This window comes from Ovis aries, chromosome 1 (genome assembly GCF_016772045.2).
Source record: "Ovis aries strain OAR_USU_Benz2616 breed Rambouillet chromosome 1, ARS-UI_Ramb_v3.0, whole genome shotgun sequence".
In the NCBI taxonomy this organism is placed as follows: domain Eukaryota; kingdom Metazoa; phylum Chordata; class Mammalia; order Artiodactyla; family Bovidae; genus Ovis; species Ovis aries.
The window spans coordinates 267,380,699-267,406,128 of record NC_056054.1 but is presented as its reverse complement, the minus strand read 5'-3'; the positions used below and the strand labels follow the sequence as shown (position 1 = coordinate 267,406,128).

At 42.7% G+C, this 25,430-nt stretch overlaps 1 pseudogene; it reads left to right on the top strand.

Annotated features, from left to right (window-relative positions):
* Positions 1-1,267: 1,267 nt before the first annotated feature.
* On the top strand, positions 1,268-1,370 carry LOC114110943 (U2 spliceosomal RNA; annotated as a pseudogene).
* The last annotated feature ends 24,060 nt before the right edge of the window (positions 1,371-25,430 follow it).

Genomic DNA, 25,430 nt, shown 5'->3' with positions numbered 1-25,430 from the left:
CCCCCTGGGAAGAAACAGGAGCATGCTGACAGTGAATGTCAAAAAGGAGGCAGTATCTGCACTGTCCTGGTGTATATTATTACCATGTGATTACAAGAGGGCTTTTTGGGGAAAGCTTGGTTGTGAATATCACAAAGGAGGTGGTATCCACGCCATCTTGGGGTAAACTCTTACCAGGCAATTGTGAGAGGGCTTTTGGGGGAAGAAACTTGGTCCTTTTATGCTCATATTCTACCCTCCCCAAGGAGGTATCCCATCTGTTGTGAAATTCTTAATCCCCTCAAGCTTGTCAGGATAGAAGGAAGGAGATACGTGAGTGAACATGGATTGGCCTTTCTGGAGACGGCCTGGGACATGGGGTGTCTAATTCATCTGTGTTTTCATCTGCACCTGATCAAGCCCACCAAGGCAGAACAGACTGTTAAAGTCAGAGGAGAAACAATCTTGGACAATGTGGTATTCTGGTTCAACTGTACCAACCAGCAGGTGAAATCACACCAATCCCCCTTTTCCCTTTGGGATCTAGCAGGTAAGGCTCTTCTCTCCCCAGTTTGGAAAGAGGTGGAATGGCAGTTCAAGTGTTTCATTGAGTGGAAATATCAGAAGTACTTAGGATGGATACCGGGAACTTCGTAGACAGAACGAAAAGGAGAAAGAGAAGCTCTGAGAAGGTAAGCACAATGGGAGGAAGTGAGTCCAAGGCAACTGTATTGGAATGCATGCTTAAGAGGAGAAGGCAATGGCACCCTACTCCAGTACTCTTGCCTGGAAAATCCCATGGACGGAGGAGCCTGGTGGGCTGCAGTCCATGGGGTCACTAGGAGTCCGACTCGACTGAGCTTTTTGTAGCAGGGCCCTTTCCTCTGGCTCCTCTAGTGGAGCACAGCCACTGATTCTGGTGTCTCCTTGTCTCTTCCTGTCAGTACTTACCAGGACAGGCGGGTATAGCTTGGGCGGTTCGGCTGGAGCCGGATCCTGGAATTGTTGGCCAGAGGCTTTCACTTTTCACTTTCATGCATTGGATGGGGGAGCCTGGTGGGCTGCCTTCTATGGGGTTGCACAGAGTCGGACATGACTGAAGCGACTTAGCAGCAGCAGCAGCATGATCAAGAATTTTAAGAAAGGATTTGCAGGAGATTATGGGGTAAGGGTGATGCCTAACCAACTCTGCACACTCTGAGGTGGAATTGCCCTCTGTGAGAGTTGGATGGCCACCAGAGGGCACCATGGACTTAAATATAGTAAAAGCAGTCTATGTAAGAAGTCTATCGCTTCTCGGCCTTTTGGCTAAGATCAAGTGTAGTATCTGTTTATCAGTTTAATATCTGATACGTCCTCTTTCCGAGGACAATTTTTTGTTTGGGCTTCCCTGGTAGCTCAGAGGTTAAAGCGTCTGCCTCCAATGTGGGAAACCCGGGTTCGATCCCTGGGTCGGGAAGATCCTCTGGAGAAGGAAATGGCAACCCACTCCAGTATTCTTGCCTGGAGAATCCCATGGACAGAGGAGCTTGGTAGGCTACAGTCCATGGGGTCACAAAGAGTTGGACACGACTGAGTGACTTCACTTTCATGCAATAGTCACAAGAGAGCAGGGACACCTGGATCAATTCCCATATGTTGACTCATGGCTAGGGTTGGCTCAAGACCCTCCTCCGCAGGTGAGATTCTATATTCAGAAAGGAAAAGGAAAAATATTAATGGCACAAAAATTGACTGATTCAAAACTCAGCTAACCAAACTCCCTCTAGAACTACAAAGGCCATGGACCGAACTCCTTCCCAAGGCTTTGGCTTGCCAAAGAGAGATCCTGCAGGAGCCGGTCGGGGATGAACTGCCTCCTCCCCCGCACTAGGTGGCGCGCCGGACGCCTAATGCTCCACCGGGACCGGAGGCTGCTTTGATGCCCGATCCTGAGCCTGCTCAGGCTTCGGCAGCCACTCCCCTGCCAGCTCCCCCAGAGGTCGTGGAGCCGCCACCTCGATAGTCTCAGACCCCAGCGGCAGAAGCCTCTGGCCAACACTTCCAGGATCCGGCTCCAGCCAAACCGCCCAAGCTATACCTGCCTGTCCTGGGAAGTACTGATGGGAAGGGGCAAGGAGACGCCAGAATCAGTGGCTGTGCTCCACTAGAGGAGCCAGAGGAAAGGGCCCTGCTACAAACGCCCCTCAGAGAGTTACAGCAGCCTCCGGTTCAGGGGGCAGACGGCCACTACCACCAGCCTCCTGAAGCCTATTGTTACCCGCCGGTCTCCTCTATGGATATATTAAATTGGCAAAGACATACTCCACCATACTCAGGGGAGCCACAAGCCATGATTAGACTAATGGAGAGTATTTTTCAAACCCGCCGCCCTACGTGGGATGACATAATCCAAATACTAGTCTCCATTTTCAACACTGAAGAAAGACACAGGGTCCTAACTGTGGCTAGAAAATGGCTAGGAGAAATGACACCTGCGGGTTCCGTAAACCCACAGTCGTGGGCAGAACTAGCCACCCCTGATGAGAGGCCCAATTGGGACAGAGGGAGGAAGCGGCCACTTGAAGAGATTTTGGGCGGCTATTTTACAAGGCTCCGATAAGGGGACCTGAAAACCTATAAATATGACAAAACCCTCGGAGGGATTCAAAGGGAGATCGACTCACCCTCTGAGTTCTACGAAAGACTGTGTGAGGCCAGTGGATCCAGAGGCCACTGCATCTCAGATGGTGATAAATGCACCCTTTGTGTCTCAAGCCTGCTCCAGACGCAAGCTTCAAAATGTAGACAGGGTATTGGCCATGACTGGCTTTCGAATAATTGAGATCGCTGATAAGGTATTCAGGATAGACACATGGAGACAAAAAGGGAAGTTGAAAAAAGGCAGAGAGAAGATAACAAGAGGGCAGACCAGAAGGTCACAGTACTGGCCGAAGCCCTGGGAGGATCCCTCTCTAAACCACTCCAGCCCTCTCTGAACCAGAACCAGCCTCATGGCAGGCCCTCTACAAGAAGGCCCGGGGCTGCCCTACAACCAAATCAATGTGCCCGATGCTGGGGCTTCGGCCACTGGAAAAATGAATGTCCCCAAAATAGCAGGGGAAAGGATTTAGCATCGGCTGTTATAGGGCTGGCCAGACTAGAGACTGAATAGGGGTGCTGGGGCTCAAAGACACAAGGTCCCTGAGAGCTCATGGTAAAATTAAAAGTGGGGGGACCAAATTATTGACTTTATTGTGGACACTGGAGCAGAAATGTCAGTGGTGACTGAACGGTGGCACCCTTCTCAACAAAGGCCACTGCTATAGCAGGAGAAACTGGGGAAGAGCTCATTAGGCTGTTCTGCATAGCCCGAAAATGTCAGATGTGGGGACACCAAGTGACTCATGAATTTCTATACATCCCTGAATGCCCAGTACCTTTGTTGGGAAGAGACTTGCTGTCTAAATGGGGGCACAAGTGACCTTTTCCCCCCGACGAAAGACCCACTCTTGGAGTGGGTTCAAGCACCTATTTACTGTCCCTCTCAGTGACCCCTCAAGATGAATGGAGATTACATGATCCTCTGGGAGGTAAGCCAGAGGGATTAAGCAATCAAATTCAGTTCATTTCAGTTCTGTCGCTCAGTCGTGTCCGACATTTTGCGACCCCATGAATCGCAGCATGCCAGGCCTCCTGTCCATCACCAACTCCCGGAGTTTACCCAAACTCATTAAATTGTATACGCCAATCTCATTCTCTGTCGTCCCTTCTCCTCCTGCCCCCAATCCCTCCCAGCATCAGGGTCTTTTCCAATGAGTCAACTCTTCACATGAGGTGGCCAAAGTATTGGAGTTTCAGCTTTAGCATCAGTCCTTCCAATGAACACCCAGGACTGATCTCCTTTAGAATGGACTGGTTGGATCTCCTTGCAGTCCAAGGGACTCTCAGGAGTTTTCTCCAACACCACAGTTCAAAAGCATCAATTCTTCGGTGCTCAGCTTTCTTCCCAGTCCAACTCTCACATCCATACTTGACCACTGGAAAAACCATAGCCTTGTCCTGACAGACCTTTGTTGGCAAAGTAATGTCTCTGCTTTTGAACATGCTATCTAGGTTGGTCATAAATTTCCTTCCAAGAAGTAAGTGTCTTTTAATTTCATGGCTGCAATCACCATCTCCAGTGATTTTAGAGCCCAAGAGAGAGAGCTAAACCAGCAATTCCCTGGGGTTTGGGCAGAAGACAACCCCCCTCCCCACCTGGCTCGCCAAACATCATGCTCTGGTGGTAACAGAATTCAAACCTGGTGCCACACCAGTCAGGAAATGTCAATACCCACTACCACTGGAGGCCCAAGTTGGCATTTTGCCACATATAAACAGGCTACGACAGGTGAGCATCCTAATTGAATGCCAGGCGGCCTGGAACACACAAATTCTGCCAGTTAAGAAAGAAGGGGGACAAGACTATAGACCTGTACAGGACCTCAGACTGGTCAAACAAGCAACCATAACTCTACACCCCACTGTTCCTAACCCCTATGCCTTGCTCAGCCTCCTCCCACTGAGAGCTAAGATCTAGACTTGCTTAGATCCAAAGATGCTTTCTTTTGCATCCACCTTGCCCAGGCATCCCAACCAATTTTTGCCTTTGAGTGGGAAGATCCAGCAGGGGGCACCAAACAACAACTCACTTGGACTCGCCTCCCACAAGGATTTAAAAACTCCCCAACCATCTTCTGAGAAGCCTTGGCTTCCGACCTGGACTTGTTCCAGCCGGAGAGGTTTAGGTGCTGGCTGTTACAATATGTGGATGAGAACACACTTGCTCTTGGCTGCTGAGAACAAAGAAGACTGCTGGAAAGGGACCGAGGCTTTGCTAGAACTGCTGATGGAAGCGGGCTACCGGGTTTCAAAGAAAAAGGCGCAGGTCTGCAAGGAGGTAAGATAAATGGAGTTTGTTCTGAGAGAGGACATGAGCCTGTTAGTCCAGGAAATAAGTCATTTTTAGAATCCCACAACCTAAAACTCGATGACAGGTCCGAGAGTTTGGGGGAGCCACTGTGTTTTGTAGGATTTGGATCCCAGGATATTCTCAGATGGCCCAGCCTTTATATGAACTCCTAACAGGGCCAGAAGGGGATTCATTAAATTGGACTGAAAGACAGAAGCAGTCCTGTGAAGAACTACGTTGGCACTTACATTGGCACCCACTTTGGGCCTGCCAGACCTTACTCAGCCATTTACTCTTTCTGTAACTGAAAAGGATAAAGTGGCTATGGGAGTATTAACCCAGACTATGGGAACATGGGACAGACTGGTGGCCTATCTCTCCAAACGACTGGACAGTGTTGCCACCGGATGGCCTAGATGTTTACGGGCAATTGCTACAGTTGCCTTACTGGTTCAGGAGGCACCCAAGCTGACTTCCGGCCAAGACTTAACCTTAAAAGTCTCCCGTGAGGTCAACGCTCTTCTCCAAGGGGACCCCAGCAAGTGGCTGTCAACATCTCGGATTACACAATACCAGGAGCTTTTATGTGAGAACCCCCATGTCACTATTAAGCCTTGCCAGGCCTTAAACCCAGCTACACTCCTTTCTGTGGGAAAAGGTGGACATTCACATAATTGTAAAGAGACCTTGGAAGAAGTTTATGCTAGCAGGCCTGACCTGAGGGACCAGCCAATCCCGGACCCAGACTGAGTCCTTTACACCAATGGCACCAGCCTGGTGCAATGGACAATGGCTGTCGGGACATGCGGTAGTCACAGAGGAAACCGTCGTTGAAGCTGGTTCCCTGCCATCCCACTGGTCTGCTTAGCGAGCCAAATTATATGCTCTAATTCAGGCTCTCCAGCTGTCGAAAGGTAAGAAGACCCACATTTACACTGACTCTAGCTAGGTATGCTCTCACTATGTTGCACGTGGATGGGGCCCTACAAGGAGAGAAGTGTCTTAACAGCAAGGACATTATAAACAAGGAGGAGAGCTTGACCCTACTAGATGCTGTATGGGAACCTGAAAAAGAGGCAGTGATGCACTGCCAGGGTCACCAAAGTGAGGATACCCCACAGGTGGGAGGAAACCGACTGGCAGATAAAATTGCAAAGGTGGCAGCTAAGGAACTTGGGGCTGGTGGTGGTGGGTTTATTAGAACCTTTGTACTCTGCAAAGTGCCTGAGTTAACTTCAACTCTCCCACAGTATATCCCAGCCCAAGATCAATTGGCTAAAACTGAGAGGGCCACCAAAAATGAAAAAGGCTGGTGGGAACTGCTGGAGGACAGGTTGCTGGTTCCCAAGAGTCCGGCCCCCTCGCAAGTGTCTCAAATTCACCAGACAACCCATTTGAGGCATGACAAAATGGAAAAATTGATTCAGAAAATTTCTTAATTCCATGGCTTTCTTCCCTATATAGATTGGAATCCCAGAATTATTCTGCTTGCTCGCAGGTCAACGCTGCCCCCAAACATACATAAAGGTCTCTAGGAATACAGTTAAAGGGCACTCTGCCCTTTGAGCATTTAGAGGTGGACTTTACTGAGATGAAACCCTACCGGCATTATCGTTACTTGCCTATAACATATGGACGCCCTTTTCTCTTAGGTCAATTCCCTACTGCCAGCCCCTTGCTGGAAGATTATCTTCCCACCCTTAACCTTAAGACACTTCATGAGAAAACATGCAGACCATTATCTCCCAAAGCCTCATCAAACGATTTCAGCTGACTTAACCCTCATACCTGGGGATAGAGCTCTGCTTGAAACCTTACACCATGAGGATCTCCAGCCTTGATGGACTGGCCCACTTGAGGTCATTCTAACCACACCAACAGCTGCTAAACTGGCAGGTCATTCCTCTTGGTTTCATATCTCTAGATTAAAGCAGGCCCCAGGAGATTCTCCATCTCTGCCAAGAAACATTCCCCATTCAGACACTCCTGACTACACCAGCTCTGTTCTGGGATCCACCAGTCTTCGACTGCATCAAATTCCACAAGAATCAGAACAGCCAAACACAACTGGGATTTCCCCTACTTACCCTATTCACAATAGGAGTTTGCTCTGTGCCTCCCCCTGAGTGGACTATAATTCAAAAACTTTCCCTCTGTTTCACCTACTTCTCCATAGTTCTTGTTTTTCTGGGGCATGGCCCACCTCTTACTGTGATCAGCCTAGATGAATTCATTATCTGCTTTCCTTCACATAGTAACACAAGCCCTTACTTTTCCTGGAAACACCATTGTTAGTGATCTCCCCTTACTCCTTGACTTTATAACTGAGATCTTTGGCTTTAGGGAGATTCCATAGAGTTCACACCAACCCAAATTTATTTCTACACCTGGATTCTTATTTTTATCATTTTCTCCCCTTAGACATGAGACATCACCTCATGATTTTACTCTTACTCTCTTCTTTTACAGTCCAAACTTCACATTAATACCCTGCCCCAAAACTAGCCTACCTATTCAGAACTCTAAATCTGACTCATTGTTTACTCAATACCTCAAACCTGATCCTGGCCAGTAATTGTTAGATTTGCTTATCCATCTCCTCACCGAGAGGATCGGCACTCCCCATTTCTAACTTTCAGCCCATGTTTAATGCATATTTTTTCAAAATTTCTTCAGGACCGCTTACAAGCCTTCACCATCTGAACTACCCATGAGCACTTCTAATTCACTCAGATTATCAAAAACTTTGACCCCACACAAATCCCCTTGACCCACATTTCAGCCTTTTCTTATCTCACCCGCATGACGCCCCTGTCCCGCAGGAAGCTGTTACAGAAGATTGACCTTCAGCCCTTATCCTAAGTCAAAAACACTGGAATGATAGGGCCCACATGGGGTCTCCTTGATAAGATGACTCATTACGTCCACCTCGCAAACAAAAAATAAAATCACAGTGGTCCGTGAGACTGACCAAATTGCCCAAATGGCATGCTCTTTTCTCACTGGCGCCTATCTTCTCAAAGGTGCGAGACCCCCAGATTCCAGACCTATGGTTACGTGACTATCCCTTCAGATAATTTTTCATTGGTGGGGTATGAGGCTTAAGAACCAGTCACCCTCTCTTTTCCGTCTAATAAATTTCCCTTTTCTCGCCAGATGGCCCACCTTGCTTCTTTTTCTCTCCACTCACCTTACAAATATCACACAAAAATTACAAAAAATATCATACTACTAGGGAATTACAGATTAAAATCATGAGATATCACACTCCACCAATTTGGACTGCTTAACTCCATATATGTAACAATATCAACTGCTAGAGGGTCAAGAGCAACAGGAACTTTCCCTCACTGCTGGTAGAATGCATGTACAGCCACTTTTTAAGACAGTTCAGCAGTTTTTTCCAAAGCTAAAAAGTCTCACCTTGGGGTCCAACAATCCTGCTTTCTTTCTGTGTTTAGTCAACTGCTTTGAAAATCTATCTCCAAATTCAAGCAGAGATGCAACTATGCATAGCAACACTATCCATAACCGCTAAAAACTTGAAGAAAGCAGTATATCCTTCAAAAGATGAACGTATAAGCAAATTGGGTTACATCCATGTCAAGGTAACTACAATATGCTGCCCCCAAAATAAGCATCTCTGATAAAAGGATTATTTCAGTCCAAGGATTATTTCACAAACAAAGAAAAAGAATCTCAGAATTTCTGCTCAGAAAACTGAGCAGGGATTGCCCTTTCTTGACTGACTTTTACAATAGAGAAATGTCCATATTTAAGGGCTGTCCCTCTTTGCAGCAGAAATAGAAGGGTGATTAAATCTCACATAGAGATTTGATGGTGGAGGAGTCCTGATTTCAATCAGCAAACAATCATACACTTCTCTTCTGTGTATTGCATAATGACCTGCCAAAACTGACTTCCCCCATTCCCCAAGGTCTTTCTTTTGTTTGTATCCCAAAATGGTATTTGAGGTGATGGCTTTGGACATTTCAGGGAGTAATTCAGTTTTCCTGGGTAGCTCTTCTATATATAGGAGGTATACATGTTATTAAACTGTTTTTTTCTCCTGGTAATCTATTTTTTTTTCTTTGTTTTTTACAGAAGTCTCAACTAATAACCTACAAGAGTAGAGGAAAAATTGTTTTTCCTCCCATACACATGCAAGGGGATACTGCCCAGCAATAGACAGGAATGAGCCATGAATCAATAGAAAGACAAAGATAAATCATATCTGACATATTTATTGTTTGGTCGCTTAGTCATTTCCAACTCTTTGTGATTCCATGGACTGCAGCAAACCAGGCTTCCCTGTCCATCACCATTTCCCAGAGCTTGCTCAAACTGATATCTGTCAAGTCGGTGATGCCATCTAACCATCTCGTCCTCTGTCATCTCCTTCTTCTGCCTTAGATTTTCCCCAACATCAGGGTCTTTTCCAATGAGTCAGCTCTTCGCATCAGGTGGCCAAAGTATTGGAGCTTCAGCTTCATCATCAGACCTTCCAATGAACACCCAGGACTGGTCTCCTTTAGGATGGACTGGTTGGATCTCCTTGCAGTCCAAGGGACTCTCAAGAATCTTCTCCAACACCACAGTTCAAAAGCATCAATTCTTTGCTGCTCAGCTTTCTTTATGGTCTAACTCTCACACCCATACATGACTACTGGAAAAACCATGGCTTTGGCTAGATGGACATTGTCTGCAAAGTAATATCTCTGCTTTTTAATACGTTGTCTAGGTTGGTCATAGCTTTTCTTCCAAGGAGCAAACGTTTTTTTAATTTTGTGGTTCCACTCACTGACCACAGTGATTTTGGAGCCCAAGAAAGTGAATTCTGTCACTGTCTCCATTGTTTCCCCATCTATTTGCCATGAAGTGATGGGACCGGATGCCATGATCTTAGTTTTTTGAATGTTGAGCTTTAGGCCATCTTTTTCACTCTCCTCTTTCACCTTCATCAAGAGGCTCTTTAGTTCCTCTTCACTTTCTCCCATAAGGGTGGTGTCATCTGCATATCTGAGGTTATTGACATTTCTCCTGGCAGTCTTGATTTCACTTTGTGCTTCATCCAGCCTGGCATTCTGCATGATGTTCTCTGCATATTAAGTTACATAAGCAGGGTGATGATATACAGCTGTGATGTACTCCTTTCTCAATTTGGAGCCAGTCTGTTCTTCCATGTCTGGTTCTAACTATTGTTTCTTGACCTGCATATAGGTATCTCAGGAGACAGGTGAGGTGGTCTGGTATTCCCATCTCTAAGAATTTTCCACAGTTTGTTGTGATCCACACATTTAGCAACTTTAGCATGGTCAAAGAAGCAGAAGTAGATGTTTTTCTGGAGGTATCTTGCTTTTTCTATGATTCAGGGGAAGTTGGCAATTTGATCGCTGGTTCCTCTGCCTTTTCTAAATCCAACTTAAACATCTGGAAGTTCTCAGTTCACATACTGATGAAACCTAGCTTGGGGAACTTAGAGCCTTACTTTGCTAGCTTGTGAAATCAGTGCAATTGTGTAATAGTTTGAACATTCTTTGGCCTTGTCTTTCTTTGGGATTGAAAAGAAAACTCACCTTTTCCAGTCCTGTGGCCACTGCTGAGTGAGAAAGAATGAATTATCTCTCTATGAGCTGAACAAAGGTGTCTTTGTTTACAGTCAAGAAGAAGGGCAGTGTCCATACTATTAAGTATGATTATAAAAACAAAAACAAAAAAGAACAAGTGAAAGAAACAGTTTCCAACACGGAGTCAGAATTGGCTTTCTCCCTGCAACAAACAGACTCTGTAGACAAAAGGCAAAATGGATCACGCATAAACTATGGGCTTTATTTTGTGGAGTTCTTCCCAAGATGCAGGAGCTAGCAGTGCTGAAACCTCTGCACATGTCATCTGGAAAGGAGCAATAAATGGATAAATGGCAAGCAGTAGGCACCAGGTTCCTCACTGTGGGAGCAGGGAGTTACAGATGAATAAGAGGGAAGGCCTCTGCCCTTGTAGTCCTGGATCTCAGCTTCCTGGAAGGATGATGTGGGGAGTTGACTGGCCTGGGGAACCACACAGATCTTTACACTGGGAAGGCCCTGCTGACATAGGAACAGGGCCATCTTTCCACCCACACCTGCTACAAACACTCATCCCTCCATGATCTGACACACGAAGCTTTTAAGACATTCTCCCCCTAGGCAGACAAGGGACAGTGAGGGCCCAGCTTACCCACAACCTGCCCCAGTGAGGTAGAAATTGTTAGGCACTCAGCATAGAAGTCAGAACCTTGGTTCTTTTTCTAATTTCAATTTTAATTCTCTCACAAACGTTTTCAGCTCCACTAGCCTAAAGCTGCATTTGTACCAGTTTCCAGACATTCAGAGGAATGCACCCCTGGTCTGGAAGGTCATAAAACATTCAGACCCAGGACAAGACAATCATTACCTGCTGTTTAGTTTGTCAAGGAGAAAAACTCCAGGTAGACAATTAGCTCCTAAACATACATCTAACCCCTAAATAGTAGTCTGAGGTCTTAAGAAATGGTTGAGGGATAGTGTTGCAATGTCTAGAAAAACTGAGAAACTGGAGGACCCAAGAAAGCAATAAAAATGACAAACTGGACATTTAAACTGTTTAGTCAGAAAATACACACATCTGGCCCAAGTCAGGATGGCATCACTGACTCAATGGACATGAGTTTGAGCAAACTCCGGTAGACAGTGAAGGACAGGGAAACCGGGAGTGCTGCAGTCCGTGCTGTCGCAAACAGTCAGGCACGACTGGGTGACTGAACAAAACAAAAATACTAGGAATGTTCAGGCCTGCTCATTGTTCTATCTTCTTTGTTCTCAGAAAAAGGAGAGAAAAAAACCTCATTCCTCTTTTTTTTTTTTTTTTCCTTTTCACTGCAATACCCACACCCAGAGGCAGCCCCACCTTCCCTGGTGGCTGAGCCCAGACACCCAGGGCCTCCCACTTACCTTGTGCTCCAGAGACTGTCAGCTCCTCCCCCAGAGTCTATGGCCAGAGCCCACACTAATTCCCCTCTATGGCCACAGCCCTGGCCCAAGCCCAATCCCTCCACCAGGACCTTCAAAACTCCCTGCCCCCATGGTGCATCTCACACCCCATCTCAATGTGGTCTTTCTGAAGCGTAAACCAGACCGTGACTGTCTCCCACCTGTAATGCCCCATAGGTTTTCTCCCTTTGGTTGGGGTGTCTTGTGAGCAAGGCATTCACCTGGCCCTGTCCTCATGAGGCTGCTGGCTCCTGGGTTCCGGAACACTGGGCACCTCAGCAGGATGCAGCACAAAATCCCAGAATGGGGCTGGGACTGCTGCTGCCTGATCAAACAGAGCAGAGAAGGGTTCACCAGCTGGGACACAAACACTGCAAGAGTGGTCTCTCCCTTGGCCATTATATCACCCCCACGGGACTTGAGGGAAGGAGGGACCGAGGCACGTGTTAGCTCATTCCTAAGCGGACAGTATAGGTTCATTCGTGTCCCCCAAAATTTACATGCTGAACCTCTAGCCCCTAGGACCCCAGGATGCGGCTGTATTTGGAGATGGAGTTTTCAAAGAGCTGAGCAAGGTAAAATGCTGTCACTATGGTGGATCCTAAAATCCTAAAAGATGTATTAAAGTGCTGCATTTAATATGTCAACAAGTTTGGAAAACTCAGTAGTGGCCACAGGAAAGAAAAAGGTCAGTTTTCTATCCTATCCCAAAGAAGGGCAATGCCAGAGAATGTTCAAAGTGCTAGTGAAAGTGGTAGTCTTTCAGCTGTGTCCTGCTCTTTGCAACCCCATGGACTGTAGTTTGTCAGGCTTTTCTGTCCATGAAATTCTACAGGCAAGAATGCTGGAGTGGGTAGCCATGCCCTTCTCCAGGAGATCTTCCCAATCCAGGGATCAAACTCAAGTCACCTGCATTGCAGGTGGGTTCTTTACTGTCTGAGCCACCAGGGAAGCCATGAGAATGTTCAAACTACCATAGGATTGTGCTCATTTCACATGCTAGTAAGGTTATGCTCAAAACCCTTCAAGCTAGGCTTCAGCAGTACATGAACCGAGAAATTCCAGATGTACAAGCTGAGTTTGGAAAAGGCGAGGAACCAGAGATCAATTTCCAACATCCATTGGATCATAGAAAAAGCAAGAGTATTCCAGAAAAACACCTACTTCTTTTTCATTGACTATGAGAAAGGCTTTGAGCATGTTTATCACAACAAACTGTGGAAAATCCTTAAAGAGATGGGAATACCACACCACCTTTCCTGTCTCCTGAGAAACTTGTATGCAGGTCAGGAAGAAAGAGAACAGGACATGGAACAATAGACTGGTTCCAAGTTGAGAAAGGAGTTTCTCAGGGTTGTATATTGTCACCCAGCTTATTTAACTTACAGGCAGAGCACGTCATACAAAATGCTGGATTGGATGAATCACAAGCTGGAATCAAGATTTCCAGAAGAAATATCAACAACCTCAGTCCATGGGGTTGCAAAAAGTTGAACATGAGTTAGTGATTAAAACAACAGCACTAACCCATACCTGAATCCTAACCTGCACCCATACCTAGACCCCTGCCGTAACCTGTTAACTGAACACCTAATTACTAACATTTTTCCCCTAAAACCTAACACATGATTCCTAAAACCTAGTCATTAATTCCAAAAACCTAATTCAAACTATACCATGAAACCTAACCTATAATCTTAACCCAAACATACAAACATTTATCCATTGAAACAAACAAACAAACAAAAAAAAAACTCAAAACTGTAAAGCCATAAACATAATTCACACAGGCTTCTTTGTTGGTCTCAAAAGCACCTGGCAACTCCCACTTAAGGGTGTTGCATCTCTTAATCCCTCCTTCTGGATTACTCCTTCCATAACTCTTCACAGCTTATTCTTCACTCTCATCAGTTCAGTTCAGTTCAGTCGCTCAGTCATATCTGACTCTTTGTGATCCCATGAATTGCAGCACACCAGGCCTCCCTGTCCATCACCATCTCCCGGAGTTCACTCAAACTCATGTGCATTGAGTCAGTGATGCCATCCAGCCATCTCATCCTCTGTCATCCCCTTCTTCTCCTGCCCCCAATCCCTCCCAGCATCAGAGTCTTTTCCAATGAGTCAACTCTTCGCATAAGGTGGCCAAAGTACTGGAGCTTCACCCTCAGCATCATTCCTTCCAATGAACACCCAGGACTGGTCTCCTTTAGGATGGACTGGTTGGATCTCCTTGCAGTCCAAGGGACTCTCAGGAGTCTTCTCCAACACCACAGTTCAAAAGCATCAATTCTTCGGTGCTCAGCCTTCTTCACAGTCCAACTCTCACATCCATACATGACTACTGGAAAAAACATAGCCTTGACTAGACGGACCTTTGTTGGCAAAGTAATGTCTCTGCTTTTCAATATGCTATCTAGGTTGGTCATAACTTTCCTTCCAAGAAGTAAGTGTCCTTTAATTTCATGGCTGCAGTCACCATCTGCAGTGATTTTGGAGCCCCCCCAAAATAAAGTCTGACACTGTTTCCACTGTTTCCCCATCTATTTCCCATGAAGTGATGGGACCAGATGCCATGATCTTCGTTTTCTGAATGTTGAGCTTTAAGCCAACTTTTTCACTCTCCTTTTCACTTTCATCAAGAGGCTCTTTAGTTCCTCTTCACTTTCTGCCATAAGGCTGGTGTCATCTGCATATCTGAGGTTATTGATATTTCTCCCAGCAATCTTGATTCCAGCTTGTGCTTCTTCCAGCCCAGTGTTTCTCATAATGTACTCTGCATGTAAGTTAAATAAGCAGGGTGACAATATACAGCCTTGATGTACTCCTTTTCCTATTTGGAACCAGTCTATTGTTCCAAGCCCAGTTCTAACTGTTGTTTCCTGACCTGCATACAGATTTCTCAAGAGGCAGGTCAGGTGGTCTGTATTCCCATCTCTCTCAGAATTTTCCACAGTTTATTGTGATCCACACAATCAAAGGCTTGGCATAGTCAATAAAGCAGAAATAGATGGAACTCTCTTCTTTTTTCAATGATCCAGCAGATGTTGGCAATTTGATCTCTGGTTTCTCTGCCTTTTCTAAAACCAGCTTGAACATCAGAAAGTTCATGGTTCACGTATTACTGAAGCCCAGCTTAAAGAATTTAAAGCATTATTTTACTAACATGTGAGATGAGTACAATTGTGTGGTAGTTTGAGCATTCTTTGGCATTGCCTTTCTTAGGGATTGGAATGAAAACTGACCTTTTCCAGTCCTGTGGCCACTGCTGAGTTTTCCAAATTTGCTAGCATATTGAGTGTAGCGCTTTCACAGCATCATCTTTCAGGATTTGAAATAGCTCAACTGGAATTCCATCACCACCACTAACTTTGTTTGTAGTGATGCTTCCTAAGGCCCACTTGACTTCACATTCCAGGATATCTGGCTCTAGGTAAGTGATCACACCATCGTGATTATTTGCTCCCTTAGTGTAAATGTAAATGGCTTTCCTGGTGGCTCAGTTGGTAAAGAATCTGCCTGCAATGCAGGAGACCCAGGTTTGATCCCTGGGTTGGGAAGATCCCCTGGAGAAGGGAATGGCTACCCACTCCAGTATTCTTGCCTGGAGAATTCCATGGACAGAGGAGTCTGGCGGGCTACAGTCCATGGAATCTCAAAGAGTTGGACACAACTGAGCAATTAACTAGTGTAAATGTAGCTTTTCAGCTTGGACTAACACTGACACTCCTGCCCCTCCTTATCCTCTGTATTCCTATCTTCCACCTTACCACATGGTATTTATGCATATTCCTAGTGTAACTATAGACGTCACCTGCTGTAGCTATGGTTTGCTGTCTGTCTCCCATTGTTTGAGCGTTGGCTCAGATAGACTTAGCCTAATTCGGTCACTGATTCATCCCAGTCACCTAAGATAGTGCCTTGGGCATGAACACTTGTTGATTACATCCCCTCTGACCACAGCCACCTCCCCTGCAGCACTCTCACCCCACCCCTTTTCTGCATCAGGCTGGTTCAGGGTGATGTATTGCTCAGATTCTGAAGTCCATCTGAAACCCAGCTCTACCAACCAGATACAGGAGTCAATGTTTGTGAGCCTTAGTTTCCTCATCTGAGAAAGAAGGCTAATAACTGCACTTGAACAGCTTCGGATGGCTGAGATGATTGAATGAGTCAAGCATGTAAACCACTTAGAGTGCTGAGCACATGATAAGAGATTAGTAAAGGTCAGCATTATTAGTCTTCTTTTCACACCATCTGCTTCAATATACAGCAAGGAGCTCACTGCATCACTGGCCAGGATTGCAGCTCTTCTTAGCCATTGTCTTTCCAGCCCTGTCACCTGGTACATGATAAAATACTCAACAGACTAGGGAGAGGGAACTTCCTCAAACTGATCAAGGGATCTACAAAAACCCACAGCTAACATCATACCTAATGGCAAATGAATGGATGCTGTGCCCCTGGGATCAGGGACAAGACAAGAATGTCCACTTTTGCCAGTACTCTCAGTACTGCACTGAAGACCCTAATCAGAGCAATTAGGTAAGGAAGTTAAATAATAGGACCACAGATTGGAAAGGGAAACAGAAAATGTTTATTCACAGGTGACATGATCTTACATATTGAAAATCCAAAGGAATCCACAAAAAATAACAATAATAATAAGACTAAGAAATGAATTCAGCAAGGTGGCAGAATAAAAAGCTTTATTGTTTTTTCTGTGCTCTGAAATAGATTGTGTTGCCCCAAAATCATATATAAACTCCCTAATTTCCAAATATGCTATCAAGCAAATAGGATGCTTTGTGAAGTGACAGATTAATGAGATCATGAGAGTGGAACTCTGACCCAATATGAAGAGAATTACTGTCATTATGAAACAGAAAGAGAGGCTAGAGACCCTGTCTCTCTCACTTCAAAATGTTTAGTACACAGTGAGAGAATGGCCATCTGCAAGCCAGGAAGAGAAATCCCACCAGGAACTGAACTCTGTCAGAACCTTAATCTTGGACTTTCCAACCTCCAGAATTGTGAGAAAATAAAAATTTCTGTTGTTAAAGTGGCCCAGTCTGCAGAATTTTGTTATGATGGCCCAAGCAGACAAAGACAACTTGCAAAGAAAAATCAGAAAATAATTTTGTTTTTAAAATTCCATTCATGATAGCATCAAAAAAGAATTAAGTGCTTAGAAATAAATTTCAAAAAGGAGCAAAAACTATACTCTTAGAACTACAAAACTGTGTTGAAAGAAATTAAGTATATAAATATATGGAAAACATGTCCAATGTTCATATATCAGAATGCTTAGTATGCTAAGATGGCAATAATTCCCAAACATACTTCAAGATTTACATAATCCTATCAAAATCCCCAAATAATTCTTTGTTGAAATTGACAACCTGATTGTATAATTCATGCGCAAATACAGAGGACTAGAATTGCCCAACATGAAAAAAGAGAAATGAAGTAGGAAGATTGGTATTTCCCAATATGAAGACGTACTACAGAGGGACAGTAGTCAAGACAGTGCAGCAGGGCAGAAAATAGAAAACTTACTGATGGAATGGGCTTGAGAGTACAAAAGTACACACATCTATCTATGCTGAACAGTTTTTCACAAAGCTGCCAAAACAATTCAACGAGAAAAGCAGAGAGTATTTAAACATGGATGCTGGTACAAAGGGATAGCAACTCACCAACCAAGAAAAAAAAGGAAGGAGGGAGGAAGGAAGGAGAGAAATAGGAGGAAGGGAAGAGGAAAGGAAAGAAAAACAAAAGAAGAGAAAAGAAAAAAAGTTAGCACTTTACTTTGAATCACTAACAAAGAGTAATATATATATAAAATATCTCACCGATCTAAATATAGGAGCAAAAACAAGAAAGATATACAAGAAAACAGGGGTAAATGTTCATGATAACAATTTGCAAAGAATTCTTATATGAAACCAAAATCACAAGCAGTAAAGCTGTAACCACTGTTACAGCCCCAACTGTACCTTAGCCCCAACCTCAAGCCAAATATAAGCCAGAGCCCTACCACAAACCTGATGCTTAATCGTAGCCCTAATCCTAACTCTAAACCTAACTTCAACCCAAAGCCAAAGTGCAATCTGAATCTTAATGCTAGCCCCAAGCCCAAACCCAAAGCTGAGCCCCTAACTCAAAACCCAAACCACCTACTTACATGAACACTTCAGCTGTGCCGTCTGCTGAATGTGGAGCCTTTAGAGCAAAGATAATTGTGAGAAGCTCCCCTGTTTGTCTTTACCTTCAGGAGGTACCTAAATCTTGGAAACTTAATTTTGGCCCCCTTTATTTTTTAATCTGCAATTCAGAGCCTAAATTCACTTGTATGCTCAACAGTCCTCAGGACCAAAACAAATCTCTTAGGTGTTGTGAGATGCTGTTTATCTCTCTATTCTTACTGTATCTTAAATGTAGGTAAGTAATTATTGTAAAATTTGAAGACATTTCTGAACTGATATGCAAATGTGAAGACTTTTATCTATTTTTACAACTAAATATGAAATGTTTTAACATACCAAAGTATAAAGCACAGATTATATCATAGCTTATATTCTATTATAACATCTATTTCATACCTTAGTGTTGGGGTTAGCTTACACTCAAAGGTAACCAGGGTTTCTTTGTGAAATTATTATTTTCTGTACTTTTATGATTCAATAATGTTTCCTATGTTACAAAATGTTCTACATTCCATATGTTACTGTTTTATAAAGTTTTAAATCTGTTATACATGACATCATAATCTAAACCTTCTTAGCTCAATTCAGTGGGAGCTAACCTGCTTTAAGTCATTGATAAACAAGCTACTCTATACTCATGCGCATTACTCCAGTGGTGCAGAATACTACGGAGTGGTCACATGATCATGTAACTTAGAAAGAGAAAATTCTGATCTTTGTTTTGATGTAATTTATTCTGGAAATTCTATTTTCATTTTTCATCAGTAAGAAAGGACAGATGCTCGGGTAACATGATGCAACATAGTTACCAAAGCTCTCAAGTTGCCAATTGTTCCCGCTCACAGAAAATAAATAAACAGTGAGAAAGGTGTTGGTCCAGTAAAAGAAAACAAAGCAGCTCACCAGCATGAGAATAAGTTTGGTAGCTTTAATTTCAGGAGCACCTTGTGAAGACTGGATGGTACTGCGAACATGCTGAGCTGTTTTGCGATGTCTGAAGAGAATATTCACCATGTAGATACTACTACATGTCATGAGAGAGAGAAGGAAGAAATCTCGAGTGAATATTGCGCTTAGAAATGTTGCTACTATGTGGTGGTGAGGTACATCAGTTTTACAATAAGCAGCATAATACCCAGATCTAGCATCAGTGATATTCCTGTTGGCCACGTTTCTTAAGATGATCTCAGAATAAATGACCATGTTGATGATCCAGGAAAAAAGTAAAGAGGGTTGAATAAATGTCAACATTTTTATTTTGAGCCAAACCCACTTACTATTACTCAGGGTAATTGTCACAGCCTGAAACGTACTCTGGAGAGAGGTTGTGTACAGGGAAATACTTCGAGTAACTCTCTGGATGTAAACCACTGCTTTACATCCAATATCACCCATCTCAGGACTAACTCCAAAGGACGACAGTATATTTGGAACCCCTCTGAATACAAGCGTCAGTGTGTTAGCAAAAGTTAGGTGGGCAAGAATCACATCTGTGGGCTTCTTCTTATGAGGGAGAATCAAAAAGATGTACATATACAAAGTAAATAACAAAGAATTCCCCAGGAGCCCAATGCAAATTTGAAAAAAGAAGAAGATCCCAAAAATCTTGTCACTGGAAATCATTGTCTTTCAGTCTCTCTTAGATCTTCAAACCAAGGCCAGCACATCCTATAGGTAAATAATTTGATTATGAACATAAAGATTCAAAATAATCATGATTGTGAATGTATCAAGCTTCCAGAAGCCTTCCTGCAAAGAGTAAGTGTTCAGCTATATCAGACCCCTTAAGGGACCATCAGGATTTGTAAAGAGCAGAATTGAATGTTTATGAAGAAAGAATCCTATGTATTCACCATTTATTCCAGTCAGTTTCTCTTAGAAATGTCCTGCTGATTGTATACATCAAGAAATAGTTTAATTTAAAATTGTAACTCTTAATCTACATAATCTAATATTCATATCATTCTATGCATATGAAAAACCAGTAGCATTTATACAATGATATTCTTCCCAAATGCTTATGGTATATAGCTCATTTTAGAAATAACACTTATTGAAGCATATATAAATGTCACACAAGAATTCTGCCAAATGAAACATATCTGACACTAGTTATATTTTATCATCATGTTTGTTATAAGTTCGACTAATACAAGAAAAATTAAAATAGATATTATGATCGAACTCAAAATCTACAGCCACGTTAGAGATTACCTCCATCATATTCTAAATCTCTTACCTGATGCAATGGGATCCACTGATTTGCTGAAACAGAAAAATTTAGAATCACCTTTCTCACCGCACAGTAAGTGCTGTGTCCTGCAGTGTCTCACAACTCCCTTATCCTTCTACTTGACCGTTTCCTTAAATCATAAGTCGAGACTGATGGCAGACCAAGGGATAGGAGGAGGCTTATTATTCACAGAATGAGTTTCTGTCTGGGAAAAGCAGGACAAGCTTCCCAAGATGATACGAAAATGGATAGAAAAATGAATATAAAGGAGATTAGGGTGTTTTGTTCCATTTTGTTTTAATCATGATGGAGTGTAGTCTGGATGAGCTTGCACACCTGCCAGCAGAGAGTTGAGTCAGACTTATTACAACTATCCACCCATCGGAATAACTGAAATTTTAAAAGTGACAAGTGTGTGGGAAAACATACCTCTCATACCACTCATGTATAACTGGTTGGAATATAAAATCACAGTCACTTTGGGAAAGAGTTTGGAAGCTTCTTCTTCTTCAAAAAAAAGAAGCTTACCATGCAATTGCCATATAGTTCAGCAACAGCACTCCTGGGAATTTATTTCTGAGAAATGAAAACTCATTTTCACACAAAACCTGTACTCTAGTGTTAATAGCAGTGTCATTCATAATAGCCACAAATTGGAAACCTAGACATCTTTATTTCAACAGATGAGTGGTTTAAACAAACTGCAATACACTCATACAACAGGACACTTTTCAGAAAGTTAAGAAGCAAACTATTGCTAAATATAGTTACTGGTATGAATCCGGGGGAAAATGTTGGGTGAACAAACCAATCTGAAAGGCTACACACTCTATGATTATATTTATATATGACACTTTTTCATGACAAAATACAGAAATAGAGAACAGATTGGTGGTTACTAGGGGTTACGTACAGGAAATGGTGAAAGGAGAGAGGGTGTGGCTATAGAGGACATCATGAGGCATCTTTGTTTAGATGGGATGCTCTGTATCTTGCCCTGATGGCTCTGTTGGTAAAGAATCATGCAGGAGACCCAGGTTTGAGCCTCGGGTTGGGAAGATCCCCTGGAGAGGAAATGGTAACCCACTCCAGTAATACTGCCTGGAAAATCCCATGGAGAGTCGGACACGACTAAATCACCACATCGGTATATCTTGACTGTATCTATGTGAGCATCCACCTATGATATTGCACTGCAGTTTTGTGAGGTGTTACTGAGGAAACTGAGTACAGGGTACATGGGATCTGTCTAATTCCTAATACCTACATGGGAACATATAATTATCTCAAAATGTAAAGTTTAAGTCAGTATTTTAAAAATCATGGTAGGAGGAAAACTCCCATCCCCATTAAATATAATGTTAGCTATACACTTTTCTAGCTAACCTTTATTGAGTTAAGGGAGTTTCCTTTCACTCCTAGTTGACTAACAGCTTTTTAAATGAATGGGCTTTGAATTTTGTCAAATATTTTCTGCATCTGGATGGTCATTTAATTTTCCTTATTTTGTATGTTAGTAAGTGATTTGCATTGATTGAAATTCAGACCAACCTTTCAGTTCTGGAGTAATTCCAATTTCATTATGATGTTTTTTCCACTTCTTATGTACTGCTGGATTCTATTTGCTAATATTTAGCTTGGACACAAAATCTTGTGTCTTGTTTTCATGAGTGATAGTGATCTGTTGTTTTCTGGTCTACTTTTGACATTTGAATAAAAGAAGTCTTAAAGTGATTTGGGAAGTGTTCCTTTCCCTTACATTCTGTGGAAGAGCTTCTATAGAATTGGTATTATTCTATAAACATTTGGTAGTATTTGCTACTGAAACCATCTGGATCTGGATTGCTTTAGTAAGTACAGGGCTATTCAGGGTATCCAGTTCTGCTGTTGTTCTAGTATAGTTGCTAAGTCATGTCCAACTCCCTGCAACCCTATGGACTGCAGCACATCAGGCTCCCCTGTCCTACACTATCCCTCCGAGTTTGTTCAAACTCCTGTCCATTGAGTCAGTGATGCCATCCAATCATCTCATCCTCTGTCACCCCCTTCTCCTCTGGAGTAAGTACTGGTGGTTTCTCTTTAAAGAATTAGTCTATTTCATGCAAATTATCAAATTTACAGGCTTTAGAGTTGATTGTAGAATTCCCTTGTGTGTGCATGCTAAGTCACTTCAGTTGTGTCTGACTCTTTGCAACATTATGGACTGCAGCACATCAGGCTCCTCTGTCCATGCGATTCTCCAGGAAAACAAGAATATTGGAGTGGGTTGCCATGCCCTCCTCCAGGGGGTCTTCCTGACCCAGGGATCGAACCCATGTCTTCTTCAGCTCCTGCATCACAGACAGATTCTTTACTGCTGAGCCACCAAGGAAGCTCATGGAATTCCCTTACTAGTATTTAAGTGTTTTGGGAATCATTAGTTATGTTCTCTTTCTGTCATTCCTCTAATATAATTTGTGTTTTCTCTTTCTTTCTTGGTCAAACTGTCTAGAAGAATATTAATTTTCTTGACTTTGATTTTCCTCTTTTGTTTTCCTGTTTTAAATTCATTGATGTCTGCTCTAATCCTTATTATTTACGTGCTTATATTTGCTTTCTGTTTAATTTCCTCTGCTCTTGGATTGTATTTGGTGGATGCTTAGGCATGGACTCTGAACTGAAACTAGAAGTTCGTACTGTATCTTAAATAGCTTGGGTCTGAAGTTCATTATCTTAGAGGATTTTGTCTCTGTTTAGAACATCTGTGGCTGAATGTCAACGGAGAGTGTTGGTTATTTTCACACATCACATCTAGCAAGATGCAGAAAACTTCAAAAAGTGACATAAGAATACCTTCATGTCACTGTTATCGGTGCTACTTCCGCCTCAACCTTCAGCCCAGATACCCCAGGGGCCCATCCAGGCTACACCTATGGTAGCACCAAGCTGCCCCTATTACTGTTGTAGCCTATCTGGAATGGAGTCTGGCTGGTCTGCCCATTCCTACTTCCACTTCAGGGTGGAAAGTACAGCATGAATCACAGTTTGAACAGGTCCAGAGCAAACTGAATCCAGTACCATACTAAAAAAATAACATACTACGATCAGGTGAGATTTATCCTAGGAATGCTAGAGTAATTCAATGTATGAATATAAATCAATATAATATATCACATTAATGGAATGAGGGGGAAATCTACATCATCATTTCGATCATGCTTCAAAGGCATTTGGAAAAAAAAAGTCAGTATCCTTTCATGATTAAAAAAAACAACAGTCAATAATCCAGGAAGAGGAAAACTTTCTCAACAAAAGAAAGGCGATATATGAAAAACCCAAAGGTAGTTCAATCCCTGGATCAGGAAGATCCCCTGGAGAAGGGAACAGAACCCACTCCAGTATTCTTGCCTGGAAAATTCCATGGACAGAGGAATCTGGTGGGCTACAGTCCATAGGGTCGCAAAGAGTTGGACACAGCTGAGTGACTAACACACATACTACACCATACTACACCATACTACATGGTGAAAGACTGGAAGCTTTCATTCTCCTCAAATCAGGCACAAGACAAGGATGCCTGTTTCACCACTTCCAGTTGATGCTGAGCTATAATTTTTAGCCATAGCAATTAGTCAAGAAAAAAAAATGTCATCAATATTAGGAAGAAAAAGTAAAGCTAGCTCTATTCATAGATGATATGATCCTATATATAGAAAATCCTAAAGGATCTACAAAAATACTTTTAACCAATACATAAATTTACCAAAGTTGTAAGATACCAGATCAGCACACAAAATTCAGCTGTATTTCTATATGTTAGCAATGAACAATCAAAAAAAATTAAGAAAATGAAATTTACAATAGTGTTAGAAAGACTATAATATCTAGGGAAACATTTAATGAAAGAGGTAAAAGATTTATACACTAAATCTAAAAAATATAGTAAAAGTAAGTAAGTAAGTATGTGAAGTCGCTCAGTCATGTCTGACTCTTTGCGACCCCATAAGCTGCAGCCTACCAGGCTCCTCCGTCCATGGGATTCTCCAGGCAAGAATACTGGAGTGGGTCACCATTTCCTTCTCCAGGGGATCTTCCCGACCCAGGAATTGAACCCAGGTCTTCCACATTCCAGGCAGACACTGTAACCTCTGAGCCACCAGGGAAGTCCCCAAAAATATAGTAGCAAGGTATTAAAGAAGACAGAAATGAATGGAAACACATCCTATGTCTGTGAATTAGAAGACCTAATATTGTTACAGTGGCATTACTCCCAGAGTGGTCTATAGGTTCAGTGTTGTCCTTTTCAAATCCCCAGTGGCCATTTTGCAGAAATGGAAAAGTTAATCCAAGAACTCCTATGGCATTTCAAAGGACATCAACCCACCAAAGCAACCTTAAAGAATAAAGTTGGAGGACTCACATTTCCTGCTTTTCAAACTTTCTACAAAATGACAGTAATTGAAACAGTGTGATACTGGCATAAAGAAGGAGATATTAGTGAATGGAATAGAACAGAACACATAGAAATACCCATACATCAATGACCAGATGATTTTTGACAAAGATGCCAAGGAAATTCAGTAGGAGAGAGAACAGTGTCCAGTGTTGGACTTCTGCATGCAAATGAGTATGCTGGCCCTTTATTTCACATCATATTCAAAAATTAACCCCAAATAAATCATAAAACTAAAGTTCAGAACTATAAATCTCTTAGAGGAAAAAAAGGACAAACCTTCATGTCCTTGAATTTGGCAATGGTATCTTAAATGTGGCACCTAAAGCACAAAACAACAATATATAAAATGGGACTTTATAAATTAAAAAATTTTGTACATCAAAGGACATGATCAGGCAATTGAAGGGACTACCCATGAAGTGGGAGAAAGTATTAGCAAATAATATCTCTGATGAGGGTCTAGTAGCTGCAATATGTAAAAAAAAAAAAAACTGTTATGACTCAATAACAAAAACACAAATAACCCAATTAATATATGGGCAAATAACTTGAACAGACACTTCTCCCAAAATAATAGGCATATGACCAAGAAAAACATGAAATTATGCTCAATATTATTATTCTTTAGAGAAATGCA